Below are 16,556 nucleotides of genomic sequence, written 5' to 3'. Positions count from 1 at the left end.
CGGTACTCAACGAAGCAGTGCTGACACATTCTGCATGATCTTCTGCTATGTAATGGTTATATAATATTATGTCAATCATATTTCCCTCATCAACCGTGTGATAATCCGTCTTTAAAATATTATGATATAGCGCCGACTACGATTGTAATTGCCGAGCGTCTTCAGTTTAGTTCAAAATACATCAATATATAAATGACTAATTGCTAACCCAAAACATTATTATTCGTACATAAACTTTTCTTAACTCCTTAGTTGCCAGCAGTCGATAGGTTTCACCAAACCAGAAACTAGATCAAATATGCCAATAATGTAATAGATAAAACCAAAAAGTTTTTTCTGTCTCTTCTCTTTCTTGTTACACTGTAAAAAGAAATGTGTAGGGCTACCAGTACTAATTTGTGTAACGTGACACGATATCTGCAGTATGTAGTATCATTATTTCAAATATTCAAATTATTGGAGAAACCTTGCACTATGGTTTCAGTAGAATTCAAAGCACATGCATAAAGATCAGAATCGGTGCAGAGCAGGTAAACTGTTATTAGCGGAACGTAAACCTACCTCTGATGGCTGAGCGGTAAAAGCTCTTGCTTTGCGAGTCTGTGATTTTCACGTTCTGGGTTCGGACATGACTTAGGTCATTTCCTCTCTTAGTGTAATAAAAATGTCTTGTTTCTATATTAAAATAAATAAATATTGATTAAAATAACTGATTCAGATGAAAGCTTAATTTTTGTTATGTGTAACCTTTCAAGCAATTTCTCTGTAAGCATACAGAAAATTCTGGTGTAACCTTACGCAGAAATGAGTGAGACATTACTCTATAGTTACATTACCATGGTGTAACCTTTCATAAGCGATGTGTAACTTTTCATCAGTTATGTCCGTTAAGTTACTCCAGAGTATTGGAGGCAGCTATGCTGCCACTGGTTTTATGGAGTATGGTAACACAAAATGTTTTACAGTGCACGCCCAAGTGCTGTTGATAGCTTGCTGATTAACTTTCCACTATTTCATCCCTAAAAATACAAGTCGCTATAGTTTACAGCCTACAGGATGTGATTTTAGTATCGCGCAGCAACAATCCACACTGGGACGACTAAAAAATAAATTTTTTATCCGCTGATCTTGATTTAAACTCCGTAATTCTCACTAAGCACATTAAGTCCATGGGCTTTGTATACTATCAAAGAGTTTAACACGTAATTTTACAGTAAGTAATTTATTTTAGTTCCAATTTGTATTGCATCGTTTTGCAATCCTAGTTCGCCATGTACAGGAGAGGCTTCGCAATTTAGTTGCCGTTTTTCGATATTAAAACTTTAAAATATCAAGCGTTAGGAAATTTTATCGGCTTTGCTAAGAAACTACGTGACTTTCAGTTAAATGGGCTACTAATGGTGCATTTCCATGCCGATTTCGAAGCGGAAATCTCCGCGTTCAGCGTTCTTTGTCGCGAGTAGATGTGAACTGGAAGAACCATTTCGTTTCCGTTTCTATAGAGAGGATTATTTTTATCGCTCGCCCATCTGTAAAGCAAAATGCCACCTGTTCTTAATGAAAGATAGAGAGAGAGAGCGGGGGTGGGTGGGTAGGGGGCCATTCCTTGTAACTGAAGATTCAAATCAGCACTATTAAATTCCCAAAATGGGACGTCTCTATAGTTATTTGTAAGTTGAATGCAAATTAGTAGCTTAAAATGGTCGAACAGCAAATTCTATATGTATTGTAGCCAAGGATCGAGAAACGTTCCTGACGTCACCAATTATGAAACTCGCGCCACTGCATGATAATTTGATAATATTTTTTGGAAATCCTTGACATGCAGGGAAATGCTTTTTTTTTTTTTTTTTTTTTGACAAGACTGAACTGTGTCTCCTAATTTAACTGTTTTACTGGTAAGATTGTGTCATTTCTGGGGAATGAAAAAACGAAAAAGTGGTCAACAATGAACGCTACCTACTGGAGTTTAGGGTTCATTTACTGGAGTTAGGGTTAAAATGTCAACTCTCAAAATATCACCTAACAGGCAATTGCTTCCTTCTAATGTTGAAGCAATGTTCACTCTTCATATCTTGACGGGTGATTTTCTAGTCAATGAATAATCAGCAAACGTGAATTTTGTCGTAATATATCTTGTTATAATATTTTCAATTGAGCATGATTCCAGGTAATTTTTTTTTTAAATTAATAGATTATTCTCACTATTTTCATATCATTTATGATATATCTCTGAGACGAACATTGTACAGATAGGTTTTTTTTTTTTTTTTTGTACAATGTTCAAGAGTTAGTACAGAAGGAGTCATCAGCATCCGCAACAAAATTTATAACAGAAATAAAATCAACTTATGGAACAAGAAATCATTACTTTTGTGCAAATCTTCGCCCAGTGATTAATTTTAAAACTTGCAGATCAACTCATCACTAGTTTTGTATTACTTCGAAATGGACTATGGAGAATGTCTCCTTCCTAATATATTAAATAGGTCAAATAAAGAAATAATTGAATTTTTACCATACTCATTTTTATGCAAGTCATCAAAAAGTGTATCGATCATTTTAGCAGCAGTCTTTTTCCAAAAAAAGAACGTTCACATTTGAAGAACAAACTAAAGTATTTGAGTAGTAGCATGATTATATCTGTTGGATTTTTTAAAATTTTATTTATTTCAAGTCAAGTTTGCAATTGACTACGTACACGAGGTGGCATAGAAAATATAGGAGCAAAGTAATGTAATTATTCACTAGGAAAGAAATTTTTGACAATGAAAGGTCAATCAAAAATATGCTTTTTGAAGCTTAAAAAAAAGACTATGCATGTATACATTCATGCATTACGCATTTAATAAATTATTAGAAAATCGTCAAGGTATGACAGTTGAAAATTGCTTCAACATTTAAACGAAGCAATTGCTTGTTGGGCGATATTTTGATCGTTGAAATTTTAACTCAAGTGGATTTAAACTAAACAAAAATAGATCGTGTTCATTGTTGACTACTTTTTCGTTTCTTCATTCTTTTAAAATGACCAGTAAAACAGTTAAATTACGGATACAGTTCAGCCTTGTCGAAATAAAGCATTTCCCTGCATGTCCAACATTACCAAAAAATATCATCAAATTATCATCTCGTGACGCAAATTTCGTTGGTGGTGACGCTAGGAGCGTTACTTGATCATTCGCTATTATTTAAATGAGGATTCCATCTACAAGAGCTCCTTCTCTGATTATTACATGAAATATGCAGTTTTTAAAAGTAGAGAAAATAATTTGTATCCTGAATTGGCTTCATGTAGATCGAACTGAAATCCCCAATGCAGATTTTCTTAAAGATGATGGCCATGGCTCTTAATTCACAAAGTGAGAAGAATCTTTCGGACAAATATCTTGGATCGAATAGCTCACATTCTTTCCTCCAGAACTGGACCTTCCTTCCACTCAATATTATAGATCGCTCTTTGTCGGTGACAATCACTGGACGGGGAAGGCAGAACCCCCTTTTCAGCCGATCGTCAAATAACTCAAGCGGTGGATATCGCTTTTCGGATCACTGTCAAATACCGGTCTATTCAATGACGCGCTGCCGATATCCCAATTCTTAAACAGAGCCTAGATCATTGTGTGATAAATATGCAGTTTATCTTTGTCGCAGGCATTAGGTTTTGTGATCCTAAAGACTTTGAAGAGTTAATGTCCTACTTAGAACCAAGAAATGATTTATTGGAACATAGATGTTGCTTTAGTATACAAAATAATTATTTTATTGCTTTTGCATTTATCCTTGTAAAATCTGAGTGCAATTTAATGGTTAAAACCAGTAATGCCCAACATATGGCCTGCGGGCTATATGTGACTCATGAAGCTTACCTATGTGGTCTATTGTTAGGTTCAATATTACGAGTCGAAAATTACGTCCATGCCCCTTCGCACAACAACATCAGTTTATCTTCATTCGGTATTACAAATGATTGGTGCAAATCGGAAGTCAAATAGCCAGAAATGGGTTTCTAAACAACAGTTGGAAACTTCGTATCGATGGTAAACTAAGCATTTAGTTTTGATAGCAACGATTCTTCGATTGTAATTTTCTTTCCTTTTAAGCGTCTGTCCATGTTATCTAAAAACTTTTAAATCTACTGCAACTAGAAAGTCGCCCGTCAAGGTATGACGGGTGAAAATTGCTTCTACTCTTCTACATTTGAACGAAGGAATTTCCTACTTGGTAATAATTTGATACTTCAAATTTTAACCCTAACTTCAGTGGATTAACCCTAAACTCAAGTAGGTAGCATTCATAGTTGACCATTTTTTCGCTTCTTCATTCTTCTAAAATGAACATTTTACCAGTAAAACAGTTAAGTGACCGGATCGAGTTCAGCCTTGTCACAATAAAGCATTTCCCTGCATGTTAAACATTACCAAAACATATTATAAAATTATCATGCCGTGGCGCGAGTTTCATTGTTGAATTACGCGGGTTACTCGATCATCAGTTATTATTTATATGAGGATTTTGCATGTGTTCTGCCCCGCGAGATTCATCTAAGAAAGAGGTACGATCCTCGGGTAAATAAAGATTGAGCATTACTTTTTAAAAACATCTAAAAGAGTAAAATTTGCTCAAAGGATATCTTGATTTATAGTACGAAATGTCTTTACTGCCGCCTCGGATCTGAATATGTAAGCATTTCAAATTGTAAAACATTTTTATTTATTTTGGAATCCAACAAGTGACGAAATTCTGTAATCTGAAAATCCTACAAAAGAGATTTGTTTGAGTTGTGAAAGGATTTGCTTAAAGCATACCGAGCTGAAGCAAGTCTGAATTGTTGTTTTTACAGTGCTGACCAAATTATTAGACTAAAGAGTTTTGTTTTTTGTACACTATTTGTAATAAAATACTATTTATTTTACTATTAAAGTACAGTACATACTGTACAATGATTATTACGTTATTTTAGCATAATTTAATGTTTGTAGGTGGCAGCACTGTCTGCTTTGTTTATGTTCTTTGTTTATCTACCTACCAGGAACATAACCTCAATAAGCTTAAACAGTGGTTGTAAGTAGCGCGCTACAAGTAGCGACGCTACTGTAGTAGCTACATTTTTTAGTAGTTTGTAGTGTAGCGCACTACTTTTGAAAAAAAGTAGAGTAGCGAGTAGTTCGCTACAAAAAAAAGTAGTTTGTAGCGATTTCTAAAAACTACTTTTGAATAAAATTTCCAAAAAAAAAAAAAAAAAAAGGTTTCAAACATTCTGACAGCTGCAAGTCTTACGCGAGTAAAACTTGCATCAATTGGATTCGTAAGACGCTGAAAAATACGAGCTGTCATCAGACATATTTCGACACCATACGTTCTATCTGTTAGACGCCATTAGTTTGTTTGGCATCGATATGTTCACATTTCCCTAATATTTGCCTTGAGTAGAGCATGGCTTAGAAAGAAAAGAATAACTGCCAAATAGTATCAGGTTTGTGTTTTCTGTCAGCAGAGAATGTCCCATGGATGAACATCATTTTAGATGTCAATGAGATTATTCTGTCAGTATCCTCTTAATATGGAAGCTACTGCAAATGTTATAGAAGATAATGACATTGAACTGCCTTGGCCGGCTAACAACAAATATTACGGTGTTATAGGAATGGATGATAACGGAAATGTCTCCGTTTCATGCAAAATTTGCCCGTTAGGCAAAAAGGTATGAATGTCATCCGCATTTACTATCGAATCTCTACTTACGTGAGAGATGAGTTCCAAGACGTAGGTTGACATTTTGCGTTGAGGAAAAGAGTATGTATACGATTTTTTTTTATGAACGTACCAATTATTTTAGACATTTGTAAACACCCCTAAACTATTTTTGCCCATTGCTTAAGTTCATTTTTCCGAATTTAAACGTAGAGAAATGACATTTTATTGTATTTAAAATGAAACTGTTATTGAGTAAAAATACGGTTAGGGTGCACAAAATCAATGGAGGAGAATGGCATAAAATGAAACAGTACAGTACGTATAGTATGTAGTAATAATAAAATGCAGCACTACAATAGTACTGTACAGTAGATACAGTAATTATATTCGACGCACTTTTTACTTGTTTAAGAATATCGAAAATCTTTTGCTTTTTTTAGTTGTCAGGAACTTTTCTATTATTCCTTTTAAAACTTTAGATTAACAGCCCGCTTATGTGAAATGATGTTTCATCAACTTCATATTTAGAATGAAAAATATGCGGAGTGGCGATTTTTAAATTAAAAAAGCAATGTTTCGACTAGTACAGTGTGGGGTACTTTTTCTTTCAGTGATGCTGAAAGGAAAGTTCATTCACGAAACTCATATTTAGTACCCAATAAAGCGGGTGATACTTAAGCCTTGCGATTCCTTTCTTAAAATTTTCGTGTTACGGGGTGAGGAATTCGCGTTAACTTGAAAATTCGTTACTTGAGAAAAGCTCACTATTTAGCCATTTCGCGTGTAGACACTTGCACATTGAAGTAAAGTAAGCACTCTTAGTTATTTTTCATATTTCGGATATTTATTAATATTCGACAACAAATACTCGTACCGCTTGGTATATTTAAAAATGTTCTTTAGTTTTTCTTTTTTACTGGTTAAGGGTTCATATATCAACATAAGAGTCAGTTGTTAAATATTTTTAGTTTTCGAGATCATTCGGTAAAATTGAAAAATGCTCTTAGTTCTTTTTATCAGTTGCGTATAAGAAAGAAGATTGTGTCCAGGTCCGGCCCTCTAGCTTGAAACTCAAAATCAATTTACTAGTTCCTACAAAATATAAGTCCCTATAAAATTAACTCCAATAATGAAAATTAAGTTTATCTCTTTTGTTTAAAAGGTGTTTCTCACCATCTAAATCTTACGTACATATACACTATATGACCAAAAGTATTGGGACACTTTCAAAAATTCACATTTTTACGGTTTCTCGAAAAATAAAAGAACAATTGCTCTGTAATTCTTTGACATTAAAGGTATACTCTAGTTGCTATTTTTCAACAAAAATTAAGTCTACTATTCATTTAGGAGACGAGCAGCAAATTGAGGAAACAAAAAAAAAAAGTTTTTGATCATTTTTCATTGTAAATAGCTGGTAATAAGCTGTAAATTTCAGAAATAAATTAAAAATCTATCTAGAATTTATTTTTATATTTTCGTGAAGGTATCTCTTATACCCACAGAGATCTAAGCATTTCTTTCAAAAATGCACAATTTTTTTTGAAGTTTTCGGCTCATATCAGGCAGATTTTTTCTGTTAAACGTTACTTAACTTTCAGAATATTTGACAGCATATTAGAGAAAAATAATAATACAATTTGAAGTTAAAATATTGAAAATTTTCTGAAATATGAAAGGTTAAAACCAATTAATTTTTCACTTCGCATGCAAGAAAGATAGCAATTTATAACTTTCATAATCGGAAGTCCAGATACATTCTACAACTCATAAAAAAATCTCACCGTGATATCTTTAAAATGTAAAAAGTTATCAGCGATCAAATGAGCCGAATTTTAATATTTCTTGGCTAGACGGCGAATCGTGAGGGATCGTTCGCAAATAATTTATTCTGATCATGAATCACTCTGCAATGATAACAGGAAAGTGTTGCCAGTTTGCAAACGACCCCTTACCGTTCATCGCCTGTCCAAGAATTATAGAAATTCGGCTCATTATATAGCTGATAACTTTTTGAATTTTAAAGATATTGAGGTGTATTTTTTTATGAGTTGTAGGATCTAAGCTTTGAATCATGAAAGTTATAAATTGCTATCTTTCGCGCATTAAACATTCACTGCGCATGCTCGAACGTGATTAATTGCTTTAAACGTTCATATTTCATTAAATTTTCAATATTTTAATCTTAAATTTTATTCTTATTTTTCTCTAATATGCTGTCAAATATTCTGAAAATTAATAACGTTTGACTAAAAAGTCTGAGTGATTTGAGACAAAAACCTTCAAAAAAGAATTTTCATTATTGAAAAAAAAAAAAAAAGCTTGTATCTTCGTGGGAGATACTTTCAAGAAAACGTAAAAATAAATATTTGATAGTTTTTTAATTTATTTCTGAAATTTATAGCTTGTTCCCAGCTATTTAGAATGAAAAATGATCAAAAACCTTTTTTTGTTCCCTCAACTTTTTGCTGGTCTCCTGAATGAATAGTAGACTTTGCTTTTATTGGAAAATGACAGCTGGAGTATACTTTTTATGTGAAATAAATTACAGAGTAATTGATCTTTTATTTCTCCAGAAATCCGTAAAAATGTGAGTTTTGAAAAGTGTCCCAATACTTTTGGTCATATAGTGTATGTATATCTATATGAAATTTTATTCAAATTATGACTGCAACTATTTACATTTTTAAGTAGCCGAGTTGCACTTCTTGAATGAAATATTCACTGTCAGGAAAAGATTAAAAACTTGAAGGTTGAACTCTTTCAACTTTTTAAATCCTTTCTTGCAACGGATATTCATAAAAATCGTAAAAAATGTTTGGAATGGCTCAATAAAGGAATGAAACAGTAAGTAATTCTTAGTTCATGTTCAAGTGAGCAAATTTATTAATCGAAACCAGTTTTTTAATTTTTTCGTTCAATCTTCAAACGGTGTGCATGTGTATGCTTTTTATTTATTTATTTTTATGCTTTTTATTTATTTATTTTTAAAAGTAGCGAAGTAGCGACTACTTTTCGAAAGTAGTTTGTAGTTGCTACATTTTGAAAAAAGTAGTTGTAGTTGTAGTTAACTACATTTGTAATAAAGTAGTTGTAGTTGTAGTTCGCTACAAAAAGAAAGTAGTTTTTCCAACCACTGAGCTTAAACAGTTCACTAGTTCTTTTTATTAGTGTGTTCTGTTATATTTAAAGTTAGCTTTAGGTAATAAGTGAGTATGTGTATGTGAATATATGTAATAGTGAGCATAAACAATTTTTTACCTCTTTTTTAAAAAATGTTAAGAAATGGTGTAAACCTTGTGAAAAGTATGCCAAAAAGATTTAAAATGCTCATCAAGAACAAGGGAATGCATACTAAATATTAGTTAATTATTTCACTGTTCGTTAATGTGTCTATAGTTATGTAATCAATAAAGAAGTCATCTTAGTCTAATAATTTAGCCAGCACTGTAATCGCAATATCGGTACTTCGAATTATTTTACAGTTTCGTAATACTTATTTTACGAATCTGCAAAATAGCTCGCTTCGTATTTCGTTTTAACTGATAAAAAATACCGGTCGTTTCTGTGTTTGCTGAAAATTATAAAAAAACATATTTCATGTTTCAGTTTAACTCAGGAAACATCTACTGCTATTTAAAAATTGCATTTCGTTTTCGATGAGACTTCCGATATACATAAAGATGTATATCGGTAGTATTTTAAAGACATACAAATTTGGCTTCAAAAGCACAAATTAGTGGAATAAAAACGCATAAAAGTTGCGGAAAGAATACAAAATGTCATTTTCACCACTAGATGGTGTGATGAACTGCATATTCGTGCGTTAATGTACATCATGTTTTTATTTTTTCCACTTCCTTGGGAATGCGTACTAAATATTAGATAATTATTTCACTATTCCTTAATGTGTCTGTAGTTATGTAATCAATAGAAAATTTGCTTTTAAAACAGTCTTAGTCTGATAATTTGGTCAGTACTGTAGATGTGAAATAAACAAGCTGCTCGCTTTTTCTGAAGAAGCGGCCTTTTTTTCTTTTTGTTACATTATTAACTTTTTGTCTTTATTCCATTTTCCATTCTTGTCTGTCGCTTAAGAGAACCTTTTTATTCTACTCATTCAATTTTCTTTTATTCGTAGTTTTGGCTTCTGATTTTTTTCACTCTGACACATTTTAATAAACGTATCGTAACACTATCTTTACAGCTTCTGTTGATTCACCTTTTTCAAAAAGAAATTTTTTATATATTTTTTAATTGTTCACAAATATTTTGAAAAATAAATTTTTCATGATTCTTAAAGCTGATTTAAACTTGAGAAGAAATCAGTAACATTGGTGCAATAAATGTGAGTAAGTACAAAGGAAGTTTATGCATAGTCGCCGTAGTTTTATTTAATTGAACAGTCTGCGTAAAAGACGTAAAAAGAATTACTTTAATTCACTAGCATTTATTTTAGTAGTAACAATAAAATACTACAGTAATTATTAGAGCTATGAAGCGCTTAGAAGAAATGAGGAAGTAAGAAGTAAAGGTATGTAAATGGACATTTTCAAGTTTCGAGTAAAACGCGTTTAAAGTTCCGGTCTTTGGTAGATTATCATTGAAATGTTTTTCTAAATCATGCTGTATAGCTGCACCTATAAAGGATGCTTATACTATCCCTTGTCCCAAAATAGAGGAGAGGTTCACCAACCATTTATACGGGTTATCTCGAAATTTCTAATTTTGGCACTTACACTCTTTCTGTTCTTACTGCCTCAAATATAGTTTGGCATTTTCAACTGTTAGAAGAACGTAAAAATGCCAGAATTAAAAAAGAGGGATAGTTTTATGGTTAAAAAATATTCCTATCTGCACTGAAAACTAAGAGTTTGAATAACATAGCTTGGATAAAATTTTAAGCTAAATTTGGATTTGCTTAAAAATGTTTTGAACAAATTGGTAGCTCAGTAAAAGTTAGGAAAATTAATTCTAGAAAATTAGTAAAATTGATTAATAAAACGTTTCTCTGAGAGATCTTTTCCTCTGAGAACGAACATCTTACTTTTTTATTTAATTAAATCTTCGGTGCCTTTCATAGTTTAATTAAAATCTAATGCCCTGAATATGGTTTTTTAACCAGAGCAAAATCCCTCAGAATTGTACTTCTCAGATTTCAAAATGGGCGTTTCAGAATGAATAAATTCTTCAAACACATGTTTCCACTTTTAGGGGCTACTTTTACAGTTTTACGTGTATAATTAATTTGTTTTCATAAACTTTCGACCCGCAACTTTCTGTTTGGTGTACGACACATTTATACTTGGGTTAAAGCCAGTTACTAGCCGAATGGCGACACAAAAATGCCCCCGGTGCAAAAAATTACCGACCCTAATGATGCGAAATGAAATTAGTTGTAACAAACACACATTAAGTCTATTTTCCGGGCAGTAGTTTATGCTCTAAGCAACATAGCGAAAGTCATTTTATTTTCATTATTTTCTGTTTTAAGCGCTCTTCAAATATGAATTAAATACGTACATTGTAAATGCAGCAATAATTGCTTTGATCATTCTTGAAAGTTACTGGAAAATTGTTTTGACACTTTGTAATTCAGATGTGTTTGAAAGCATGCTTTTGAAAAAAAAAAAAAAACTCGGCCGCATTGTTTGCAGTTCGCAGCATGTCGTTTTGTTCTATCTTGCATTTTTGTTGAATATCGTTTCCACTTTTATTGATTTAAATAATATTTTGCAAGTCACTCGCTTTTCCTCAACTTAAGTGTTAAACTTTTTTTCTTCAACTTAGTTGTCAACCTGCGTAAGATGCAATTAACTATTTCGGCATAAGTAGAGTATTATGGATTAACCTTGATGAATTTTCCACACTGAATCACAAGAACTCCGGTCTGAGAGGCAGACCATGGGTCTGAGGTCCCTAACTGAGGTCAGGTCTTACAACACCTGAAGGGCAACATTCGGAAGGAAATTGATAGCACACATAGGAGTTGCTATGCTTGTTGGCTGTGTGGACAATGAGAGACAATGATGACACTTGCCTTATTAAATTTATAATTCTAAACCAAAACTTATTTCTTTTTTAAATAAAAACATTTTAATTTACTAAATGAAAATTATTTTCTTCGCATATTCATTGTTATTCTAAAAATTTCCTCCATTGTAAGTAGTTGGAGCATGATAAATAGTTGCTATTAGTGGTCCATATCGTTTAAATTTGTAAAAAAAAAAAAGTGGAAAAAACTAATTTTAATGATGTATTTTTTTAAAGTCAATAAGAAAAATATTTGACTTTGAAAAAACTGACAGTTTTCCATTTGTATATAAAAGTATAATACACAGAAAACTACACTTTCTCCTAAACAGCGGCTTCCCCCAGTTTAACTCTTCCTGCACCTAAGCAAATGCATAACGCTTCAAACTAAACTTCACTGCAGCAGGACTCTTTACGCAAAAGAACAAACTTTACAGAAGAGCCCTTCAAGCAAGTTTTGCCACTTGATTGCTGCACAACAATTGGGTACGAATTTTGCAAGTGCAATTTTTTTTCAAATTCGTTGTCCGTATTTGCTTTTAAAGGCTCAGAGTCTCTACCGGTGAGCTGCTTAACAATTGGGAAAGTTACATACTAATCAAGAGTACAACACAAGATTTCGGGGATTTATTTAAAAAAGTTAAACTAAATTCTGATGGAAGAAACATCTAAAGCAAAGCAAGTAAAATATACTCGTGAGTTGAAAAGCGTCAGATCGTTATCCTATGAGTAAAATTAATTAAGCAGCATTGATTGTTTTACATAAATTGTAATATATGTAAATCGTGTATGTAAATGTGCATACGAAAATTTTAATCAAGTACTCATAAATATTAATATATTGTTGTTTCCCTAATACACATCTCCTGTATTACGTGGAAACACAGGGGCATAACTTGTATCTTAATAATTACTCGCAAATCTATTTTGAGTTATCCTATGAGTAAAATTAATTAAGCAGCATTAATTGTTTTACATAAATTGTATATGTAAATCGTGTATGTAAATGTGCATACGAAAATTTTAACTAAGTACTCATGAATATTAATATATTGTTGTTTCCCTAATACACATCTCTTGTATCACGTTAAAACACAGGGGCGTAACTTGTTTCTTATTAATTACTCGTACATCTATTGTCAATTATCCTATTATTAAAATTAATTAAGCAGCATTAATTGTTTTACATAAATTGTGTATGTAAATCGTGTATGCAAATACGTATACGAAAAATTTAAATTAGTACTCATAAATAGCAATATATTGTTGTTTCCTTAATACACATCACCTGTGTCACGTGAAAATACAGGAGCGTAACTTGTATCTTATTAGTTACCCGTACGTCTATTGTCAGTTATCCTACTATTAAAATTAATTTCGCAGCATTAATTGCTTTATTTACTTTGGATACGTAAATCGTGTATGTAAATGTGTATGAGAAAATTTTAAGTACGCATAAATAGCGATACTTTGTTGTTTTCCTAACACACATCTCCTATGTCACGTGAAGACTTTTTTTTCTTCTTTTGAATAAATTTTCTGAATGCTAATTTTAAGGAATATTTAAATGTTTTCGAAAAACTGTGCTTATTTGCAAAGAGCCATTTTCGGAATTTAAAGTCAAAATGTATCAATAACGAGTTGAAAAATTCTTTTACTGAATAAAAATCAACTGAAACTATCTTTTTACTGACATGCAGGTTAATTGATTTTTTTCCTGAATCACAATCGAAAAAATGTGACACGATATTTATCTCTTTTTTCTTCCGTTGTCAACTCAAAAAGGTTTTTTCACAAGTACGCATTAGCGAGTAATTTGAATTTTAGAAAACAATTATTTCAATGGGGTTGTTTCCAAAATTTTAAAAGTATTTTTTTGTGAAAGAGCAGGCTTAAAAACATAGGATTTGATCATTTTTAAGTAATTTATTTAAGTTTAATATTTTTAAACAATTACTTTAATGGGTGCGCTTTTATTGTTTACAAATCTTGCCGATGACATCACAAATGATGAATTCATTGTTGCCATTCACAAAGCAAAATATTTAATTTGCATCTTTACTCATGTGTATTGGCAACGATATGGTTGATAGCAAGCGTAGAGCGCAATATTTGATTCGCTTGTTGATTATCATACCGTGCAACGTGGTAGAAAGATGCGCCAAAATGCATCGTTTGTGACGTCATCAAGACCACGCCTTGTTTGAAAAATCGGAGATTTAAAAAAAATAATTAAAAAACAACTGTTGGGAAAATGAAAATATTTTCTGGGCCTATGTTTGTTTGTTTTTTTTTTGCTCATTCTATCAATTTCAGTGACTAAAAGTAGTACTTTTGACTGAAGGAAACAACCCCATTGCACCTCCATTAAAGAGTGGAAATTCGTTTTTACTTCATAGAGTATCTGCTTCTAGAAGTAAAGAACAGTTGCAAAAATGTTTTAAATAATTATAAAGACTATCGTTATGAATGTTAATGGTATGTAATTGATATTATTTACAAAGGGATTGAAACTAATTTGTGCGCTTAGAAAAACAAAAGTGCATAATTTTCAAGGAGTACAAAATCTCATTATCAACTTTTTGAACATCTCTCTATTGGTACTTAAATATGAATGTTAATAATTCCACAACCTATCCTGCTCCCTTTACTAGTTTGAGGCAGTGAGAAGCAAAGGGATGTGAGTGGGTATTTTCAAGTTTTAAGTAAAATGCGTTTACATATAAGGTCCTAGGAAGGCTTTCATTGAATTTTTTTTTCTAAATCATGCTGTTTAGCGACACCAACCAGGGATGCTAGTACCATCACTTGCACAAGACAGAGGAAAGGTTCACCTACCATTTGTACTGGTTACCTCCAAATTTTTAATTTTGTCACTTACATGCCTTTGCTTCTCACTGCCTCATTTATACAACTCCTCATTTTTTCCCGAATGAAACTTTCGTATAATTTTCTAAATGTATATTCAAGTTTTTCAATTGCATCTAGTAAAGTAATATGATTACTTTCGAAGAGCATTTAATTCGCACCCAATAGAAGAGTTTATCAACACAAAATATTTGAGGATTGCCTAAATATTACCTATTTTTATGCTTGCTTTTGCTGCAAAAAGAAAAACAATGGTGCGAGTCCGATTGAAAACAAATAGTTTTCTAGTAAATTTTTTTAACGTGCTTTTCTTTTCATCTGGCAGATTATTTTACTGCTTTTTTAAGAAAAGGATGCATGTAGTTGAGTCACAATTAAGGGCAGAAGCTTTTCAAACCCATCTTCTGATGCGGAAAATAATCAGGGATTCTCGAACAGGTTTAACTTCTTTCTTTATCAGTTCCGAATAGTCATGTAGACACGATCGATTAGTCACGTGAGTCAAACACGAAACGAAGTTAATTCGAGGCTAATGAAAATCGGGTTGATCGAGATACTAGAATTGTTCAAGGTCTAATTTGCGTTCAGATACGACAAAACATTTCTCAAGAACTGATAATATTGAAATTCTAATTGCGCTATCACTGAAAACTTGAACCTTGAAAGTTTTGACAAGTGCTTCTGAATAGGGATCTAACCCTGGCAAATGAATAAATTGACTTTCAAGTAATGACGACGTATCTTTGTCATGATGCTGTATTTCAAATACCGTTAAATTGATTATCTGTATTTTAAACAATCGTGGAAGAACGCGATTTTTTTATACTCCCTACCGGCGACAATAATGACATCCTTTTAAAAAATGTAAAACAATACGAAAAAAAATAAAGGAATAAACAAATATTAAAAAAGATACGTTTAAATTAGTATTTTAAAATATGAATGTGACGCTCTTTTCTGTTACTGTAATAATACGAAGTTACTTTACATAGTGGCGTATAAACGATTAATCGGTTATGACAAATCATAAAATTTTTGCAATTTTGATGAAACTGTTTCAAATTTCAATTATACTCTATTAATTTGCTACAACAAACAATAATTGTAAATCAGAAGTGAAATTCGCATAAATCAATTTAAGATAAACACCAGAAAAGCATCGATGTACGAAAATATTCTCATGTCTAACAAATACTCCGGAAACAGTCCGGATATTTTGCATAACAAGGAGCTTTGTATGTTTTGCTCGGAGTCATTGATTCTGATAGGTGCGATCTGCCTCGAATTCGTCATGGCTCCCTGCCAGGTCCAAGAAGTGTTTGCCACTCTTCGTCGTGAGGGAGCGAACAATGTTTTCGTATCTGCAAACGTCGTTCGTCTCCTCGGCCGAGCATTTGGTGTCTCGCTGGATGATGTGCGTATCCAGGCAACGCGGAGGGAGCTGGCGGAGGAGAAAAATAAAGAATTCGTGGAGTTGGAGAACACAGAGCATAAATTCGTTTTCTGGGAATCGAGGCGGAAAACGAAATATGTTTTCCCGCTGTCACTTGAATATGCAGCGTTTTGATTGGTTGAGACAGAACTGTTTGCGTAATTATACGTACCTTTTTTCTTGAAAGATAAAGAGTTTAAAATTTTTTTGACCGCTGTATGCAACTGATGACTTTTATTCTTCCTTCCTTAGTCACCTCCGTTCTTTTTTACCGTAGGTAGAATATGTTCTAAAAATGCAGTTTTTCCTCTCTTTCTAATGAAACCTAAATCGAGTTGATAGGATAATTATTTTGTGTAGAAAGATCCATTTTTGGTTCACAAAATTATATTTCAAATAGAAAAAAAAAGAACTTTCGAAACTGTCTATAAACCTTCCCAGGAGTAAAATTGACAAACTTTGAAAATTGAAACGAAATCGGTCGGGTAGTATCAAAGTTTAATCCGGATTATTTATGTAAAGGTAT

The sequence above is a fragment of the Uloborus diversus genome, chromosome 1 (assembly GCF_026930045.1).
Source record: "Uloborus diversus isolate 005 chromosome 1, Udiv.v.3.1, whole genome shotgun sequence".
In the NCBI taxonomy this organism is placed as follows: Eukaryota; Metazoa; Arthropoda; class Arachnida; order Araneae; family Uloboridae; genus Uloborus; species Uloborus diversus.
The sequence above is the reverse complement of the archived record's forward strand: the minus strand, read 5'-3'. Positions refer to the sequence as shown.